The sequence below is a fragment of the Argopecten irradians genome, chromosome 2, assembly GCF_041381155.1.
Source record: "Argopecten irradians isolate NY chromosome 2, Ai_NY, whole genome shotgun sequence".
NCBI classification, from domain to species: Eukaryota; Metazoa; Mollusca; class Bivalvia; order Pectinida; family Pectinidae; genus Argopecten; species Argopecten irradians.
In genome coordinates, this window is record NC_091135.1 from 1,240,437 (window position 1) to 1,249,035 (window position 8,599).

Genomic DNA, 8,599 nt, shown 5'->3' on the forward strand with positions numbered 1-8,599 from the left:
GACCCTCAGTGAATTTTAATGCAATGTCCTTGTCTGACTTTCCAAGACGCTTCCCCTTCTGGAGTACTGTTGAATGGAATTCCTCCAGTGGCTGTTCTGGGCGTAGTAGCATATGTCGGAAGGCAGCTTCTTCAGCTACTAAAGCTGGATTTGTGTCGGAGCAAAATTCTTCCCTTAACAGGGCTTGCACATTGAAGAAACTGGATCTTGAATAGGGTGAAAGAGTGCCAAACCAAACTAATGCAGGACCTGTCAAGTGCAGGTGGAACGCAGCCACAGCCTGTGGGCTGGCCGAATCTATCTGCGATAGTGTCAGATAGGATTGGAACTCTGTCAGAAATTTATCACCGTCTTCAGACATCATCCCAGAAAATTTTTTCAATGTTTTTTTCCGGTAAATACGCTGGGGCTTGTATAATAATCGGTTGCCTATCCATAACACCGTGGGGTTGAGATTGGGATTGGGCAGGTTGATTGTTCTGTAATGGTATCATGGAGGGTTGGGGTGGCCACATGTTTCCCGCCATATTTGCTGTGATTTCTGGCGTGGCGGGTTGTAAATTTAGTGAAGGGTCCATCATAAACTCATGTTCGTTACTGGTAGCTAATTGAAAAGTCTCATCCATAATTCATAGATATACAAAGTTCACCTTGATCTTGGGATCGTTTTGAAATTCTCCACCATGTTGTAGTTCTTGTTTGGGGAAAAATGATCAACGTCTCCGTTATGTTCCTCCATTTTTATTACGTTCTAATTATACATCAATACATCACTTCCGGTAAGAATCTCCGGATTTTGGTATAAACTAAAAGCGAAAATGGACAATTCCGGAATTAGCTTATCTCCCCTTAGACCATAAGTATGATCTTACCAGATATCTCGTAGACCAGATAATACATATATGCTGTTTTAACAAAATAAGAAAATTATTTAACAATTTTCTAAATTTTGGATTTCCCAGAATGATATCTTGATCGTTAAAATTATAGTAAGGCTATGTGTTGTTGTGTTCGTTATACCAAGCAATAAACTGTTCAAATAATCTTTCTACATAATAACACTGCGAAAACAAATGCCTTAAAGTTTCTGGTTCCCTGTTACAAAATGTACAATGTCTGTTGTTAGAGAATTTCATTTTTACTAACACATCATTTGTTGTAAGAATTCTCTGATTAATTTTATATTGAAATGTTTGTAATTTTAATTCCATTGAACAGTTAAATGCATTTGCATACACATCACACCAATTAAAATAATTACTAATATCAAAATCAGATTTCCATTCGTCTTGACTAATCGGTTTTCTCATATTGTGTTAAACAAATGTCCAGTAGATAAACTTCCAGTCAGTTATACACAATAAAAGTGGAATAATATATATTTTCCTGGATAGTGTTACAGTTTAATTACGTTCAACAGAATCACGATAAACTTGTTTCCAATGTCTGTCGATTTTATTTACTATAGCATAGTACTGAATACAATTTAAATAAGGAATAGTATCTATATCATGAAATTCTCTTACTGTAGCATTTTTAAATAGATCACCAACTGTACCAAGACTGTGTTGCCCTTTCCATATATATGTTACAAAACTTTTAACTTTTTAATAGAACAAAATTGACCAAGCTTTTACCTAGTAAGTATTCTGCAAGGGTATCAGGCTCACTTTGTATTTCTGATAAAGCTGCTATCAGATCTTTCCAAAAAGTGTTTTTAATTTGTTCTCCTGCTTCTTTCATTTTACTTCTGTCAAGCTCATATAACAAATCAATTTCAAATAGCAATATTTTCTTTAGTAAGGTTTTCCAGGTTTTCCTAGTATCTTCAAATATTCTCCTGATCCATTTCACTTTCAAATATTTAATAAAAGATCAAATATGAGTCATGTTTAAACCTCCATATTCCTTGCATGCAATTAAAGTGTCAAGTTTAATTTTTTCGGACTTAAAATTCCATATGAAACCAAACAAGATTTTGTTTAACTTGGTAAAAAAATATATAGACAAGTCCAGTATCTTAAAAGTTTGATCTGACTGAGTTTGTCATCATAACTTATTTGTTTCATGTTTTCAAGGTTTAATAAAAATACTATACCCAGCAACTTAAAATCTGCAGAAGACAAGTTTTTCTTTCATACATACGGGTGTAATACTGGCTGGTCTAGAGCAATACACTCATGCCGCCTGAGGCTGTATTGCATGGCTACCCATGCAATAAAGCCTCGTGACGTCACGGCGTAAACAAAATTTCTATTTTCTCGGTAAACTTTTAACATTTTTTTAACATTTACTATAACAGATGCAAACAACGGAATTTTTGTTTAAAATATCACGTATTTTTTCATGTATGAAAATTGACTTCCAGTCGTGGATTTCTTCGAATTTATTTCAAAATGGCGGGATATTATAGTTGTAAAATTGCAATAAAACGTCGAGGTATGAAAAAAAAAATCTCTTTCATAAGTGGATATGAAGGATAGGGATATTCTACCCTCGGGATCACAAAATGTTGCAAAACCCTCGGCAAGCCTCGGGTTTAACTACATTTTGTGACCCTCGGGTAGAATATCCTATCCTTCATATCCACATATGAAAGAGTCTTATAATATCTAATTCAGGTCATATTCTGTCATTGTAATATTTCTTGCTACCAATCCACAGGACACTGAATTTTCGTAAATTTATTTTTAATCCTGATTCACAAACGAAACCTTCAAGTAACTGAACAGCAGTGTATAGTGACTGAGTTTTACCATAAAGTAGGAGATAAACATTATCAGCATATTGACCAAGTAGAAACCGATTACCTTTTATAGCTATACCCCTAATACTGTTTTTTGACTTTAATGATAATGCTGGCAGTTCCACCCCAATTATGAACATATAAGGTGACAAAGATTCACCTTGACGACAACCTCTACTTAAACTAAAGAAGAATGACAAATGACCATTATTAATAACATAACTTTTAGAATTCTTATAAAAATTCGAACCATTTACAAAGAGAATCTCCAAAATTAAAAGTTTTTAAGGCTTTTAGTATGAAATTCCATTCAATAGAGTCAAAGGCCTTCTCAAAGTCTAAAATAAACAATACTCCTGACTGACTTTTCTCTTCCAACAGAGTCATAATATCATAAAAAAGTCAAGTGTTATCTCCGATCAACCTACCTTTAATAAAACCTGTCTGTGTTTCACTAATGATATTTGGAAGAACATTTTTAACTCTGCTATTTTATAGTCTACATTAAGAAGGGATATAGGTCGCCAATTTTTCAAATACCTTCTATATTTATCATTTTTTGGGATAAAAGAAATAATACCCTGGCATTGAAAATCAGATAGTTGCCCAGTGTGATATGCATAATTTATAGATGTAAGTAAAAAGCATCCTAAATCTTTCCAGAAAAACTTATAAAATTCTACACTAAAGCCATCAGAGCCCGGACATTTCTCATTATCCATACACTTTAATATTTTTGCCAATTCAGATAGTGTACATTTATATGTTAGTTCCTATCACAAGTTTTTTTTATCTATGTTACTAAGTTGAATATTATGGTTAAAAAATAAGAATGTTCATACTGCAAAAAGTTATCTTAAAATGGTTTCTGCCTCAATTATCTCCCTTTGATTATCTAGTATATATCCCTCATCTGTTATTAATTATGTTATATTCTTATTGACAAAGTGACGTTTTTCCAGATTACAAAAGTATTTTGTTGCTTTTTTCCCATTTTCACACCAATTGACCTTTGACCATAGAATAAGACCTTCAACTTTACATTTCCTTAGATATTCTGATTCCTGTTGTTTGATACCGAACTCAGTCATAAGGCCTGCACTAGGATTATTATTAATTAGTTTTTCAAGTTCCTCTATTTCAATTTCTAAATTCTTTTCATGTTTTCTCTAATCCTTGGCCCTCGAAATACAGTAAAATATTGATATTGATCAAATTTTAACTTTAAGAATTTCAAAGAAAAGTTGGTCATTGACCCTCAAAACAATATTATCTGTGTTATTTCTATCCCCATCAATAATATATTCATCAAAAGTCTCTTTGATACACTCCTTAACCTGTTGAATATAAGCCGGATTTTCTAAGAGAGATGCATTATGATTCCGATACCCTCTACCACGTTCTACATTACTAAAATTTATATCTAATATAAAACAGGAATGATCTGTCCTGTAACCAGGTATGATTTTAGAAACCTTGCTTTTTCATATATCTGGTGATATCAAGGGATTTTATTTCGATGTCGTTGTGCGGCCTCACTAGACACAGAATAAGGCCAGATAGACCTTGATGTGACTTGGTGGTATCATACTCTTCCCCATAACGAAGTGTGCACGTTGAAGTGATAATCCATTGATTTTGATGGACTATTTCAATATAAGTAATGTGTAATGGTAACAATATGTTCATATAACTTCATGATTCCTTGGTATCATCCTCAGGATAATGTATGTCCAAACCATTCCTCCATGTGGCATATGAACTTAATAACGTGGAACTGCAGACCAATACGTATTTCGTGAAGTACTTTTTGTATTTCTCCGTAGTTATATTTGTCAGTTGGAATCATATAATTCCAAACACTTTATGTGTAGATTGGATATCTGTCACCGGTAAGATCGCGTCATGTTCGTTATGTTCCCCACAATTCTAGTTTCACCTCTCAACATCTTCACCTGCTCGGTAGAATGTCAAATTACATTTTAACTGTTTTTCATTTAAAAGCACCTGGTTCCCGATTTTAAATGTTTTAATACCATTCATCAGGTAATCCCAATCTTCCAGTCTCCATTAACGTGCTGGAGTTTATCGCCATGTTAGCGCACACTTTCGGTATATAACCTTTGGTATTCAGCGGACAGCAATCGAAATGTATTCGTTACGAATGATGTCAGATTATGCCGAACAAAATATCTTAAAGCTTGATGGAGTATCCGATTTTACACTAGCAAATTTTCTGTGACAAATGATCACGCGATATTCATTATTAATTCATTAAGTGACGGCTTATCTGTGGCCTATCGCAGACATTTATAGGCACCAATAGCTCGTGCAGCTTCTGCAGTATTTCCAGCACGTGCCGTAAATTAACACGCGGTAAGTGACACCCTACAGACAGTTCCGCGTCGCGTGGGATGGTGTAAGATATCGCAGGGATCTGAAGTTAGAAGATGAATTCCGTATGAATTAAAGCAAACATGCCATTAAAGTATCTAACGTAAAGAAATCAATGCCGCTTACGAAAAGGAAATAGAAAAACCAAATGCTGTGGTAGAATTTTTGATTTTTCAAACCTAACCCTAACCCTAAACCTATGTCGATGCATAGGTTAATTTTCATGTTTCTTGACATTTGTTCCCTCATTTGACTCGATTTCCTGATGTTAATCCCTAACTAATCTTTAGGTCCTTAAATTTTCGTTAAAACCATGAACTCAATCTCATTCCTTCCATTAGCTGTCAACGCACTGGTTCGCTGTTAATGCCTGTCACTTCTTTTTATTCTACATCATTTTTTCACTGTTTTTCCTTTGATTCTCTAACAGAAGTCCTTGTGCGTCCTATGATAAGATATAATTCATATGTAAGTCTTTTATCATCTAGGCACTGCAGGTTGAGTGTTTGAATGTTGGCACTGTACTTAGGGTGCTAAAATTGTTCCTGCTGCTCCTATTGCATGATCGTAAAAGGCGACTAAATTTAGGATATTATCTTTTCTCTTCTTCCTAACTAACTTTTTCTTCCTAGCGTCTCCATTGACACTGTCTCACATTTGGCCTTCAGTTGGGCGTTCGACCCTGTAAGGTACAAATGTAGACTCTGGGTTCTGGCCGAGACACACCAACTTCTAATAGTCTCTGGCCTTGCATAGCACTCATCATAAAGGGGTGGGACGACTGGTATTGCCCGTTGTCAGTATAATGTGACCGGGTGGGATATTTGGTGTGTTCGGCGGCATGCTTCGGTGATATAGTACTATAATAGGGCAATATTTTCACTATTCAAGAAGTCTTTCAAACACGACACACGCACTTCATACACACAAGACATCGCATACATTGGAAACCGTCCAATAATCTGAGTATGCATACATCATAAAACACAATAATCTGAGTATACACTCATCAGAAAACACAATAATCTGAGACACTCATCAGAAAACACAATAATCTGAGACACTCATCATAAAACACAATATTCTGAACACTCATCAGAAAAATAATAATCTGAGTATACATTCATTAGAAAAAACAATAACCTGAGTATACACTCATCAAAAAACATAATAATCTGAGTACACTCTCATCAGAAAACACAATATTCTGAAACACTCATTAGAAAACACAATAATGTGAGTGTACACTCATCAGAAAACACAATAATCTAAGACACTCATCAGAAAAAAAAAAAATCGTAGACACTCATCAGAAAACACAAAAATGTGAGTGTACAATCATTAGAAAACACAATAATCTGAGACACTCATCAGAAAACACAATAATCTGAGTGTACACTCATCAGAAAACACAATAATCTGAGTATACACTCACCACAATAATCTGAGTATACACTCATCAGAAAACACAAGAATCTGAGTATACACTTATCACAATAATCTGAGTATACACTCATCAGAAAACACAATAATCTGAGTATACACTCATTAGAAAATACAATAATCTGAGTATACACTCACACAATAATCTCAGTATACACTTATCAGAAAACACAATAATTTGTGTATACACTTATCAGAAAACACAATAATCTCAGTATACACTTATCAGAAAAACAATAATTCAGTATACACTTATCAGAAAACAATAATATATCTCAGTATACACTTATCAGAAAACACAATAATCTGAGTATACACTTATCAGAAAACACAATAATCTCAGTATACACTTATCAGAAAACACAATAATCTCAGTATACACTTATCAGAAAACACAATAATCTCAGTATACACTTATCAGAAAACACAATTATCTGAGTATACACTTATCAGAAAACACAATTATCTGAGTATACACTGATCAGAAAACACAATAATCTGAGTATACACTTATCAGAAAATACAATAATCTGAGTATAAACTGATCAGAAAACACAATAATCTGAGTATATACTTATCAGAAAATACAATAATCTGAGTAATCACTTATCAGAAAACACAATTATCTGAGTATACACTTATCAGAAAACACAATTATATGAGTATACACTTATCAGAAAACACAATTATCTGAGTATACACTTAACAGAAAACACAATAATCTGAGTATACACTCATCAGAAAACACAATAATCTGAGTATACACTCATCAGAAAACACAATAATCTGAGTATACACTCATCAGAAAACACAATAATCTGAGTATACACTTATCAGAAAACACAATAATCTGAGTATACACTTATCAGAAAACACAATAATCTGAGTATACACTCACACAATAATCTCAGTATACACTTATCAGAAAACCAAATAATCTGAGTATACACTCATCAGGAAACACAATAATCTGAGTATACACTCATCAGAAAACACAATAATCTGAGTATACACTCATCATAAAACATAATAATCTCAGACACTCATCAAAAATATAACAATCTGAGTATACACTTATCAGAAAACACAATAATTTGAGTATAAACTCATCAGAAAACGCAATAATCTGAGACACTCATCATAAAACACAATTATTTCAGACACTCATCAAAAATATAATAATCTGAGTATACACTTATCAGAAAACACAATAATCTGAGTATACACTCATCAGAAAACACATTTATCTGAGTATACACTTATCAGAAAACACAATAATCGGAATATACACTCATCAGAAAACACAATAATCTGAGTATTCACTACTCATCACAATGATCTGAGTATACACTCATCAGAAAACACTTTGAGGTTATATTAAGTACACACATACTTCATAACATGAATAACTTTTAAAAAAAAATCTGTTGACATTAATCCTAAAATAATGTTCCTTCGTGCATTGAAAATACAGCTACTATTTATGTACAGTCATTATTATTTCCGATAAACAAAATATTTTAAAGTAACAAAAATCATTGCCATTCATCTATCATAAGTTACGTGTTATCTATAAAATATGTTTGGCGTTAACGGTATTAACGTTTAGAGCAAAGGATAATATCACTTATCTACAATGTAGTTAGTCTAGGGATTATAGAGTTTACTTTGATAGTATTGGGTGTCGATACCAGTTAGTGGTCTTGGATGATGTTGTAAGCATTCTGGTATGCATAGAAGAGAGCGAAATATATGAGATTTATTAATTAGTAAGTGTAAAAATTCTGAGGCGGCTCTATACAGCGGTAATGTCGCCAGAGTTATTCCCCTTAGGCTATATGAATGCAATATGCAGGTTATTTTTGTTGGTATCAATACTTTACTTGTAGATTTAATATCATTATAACTCATTAATTAAAGTATATGGATACATTGTTTAATTAGTCTGAATCGAGTTTTTAAGAATGTTGTTATGAACACGAGATAGCGATATGCGATCGAAATAAAATTTAGAGT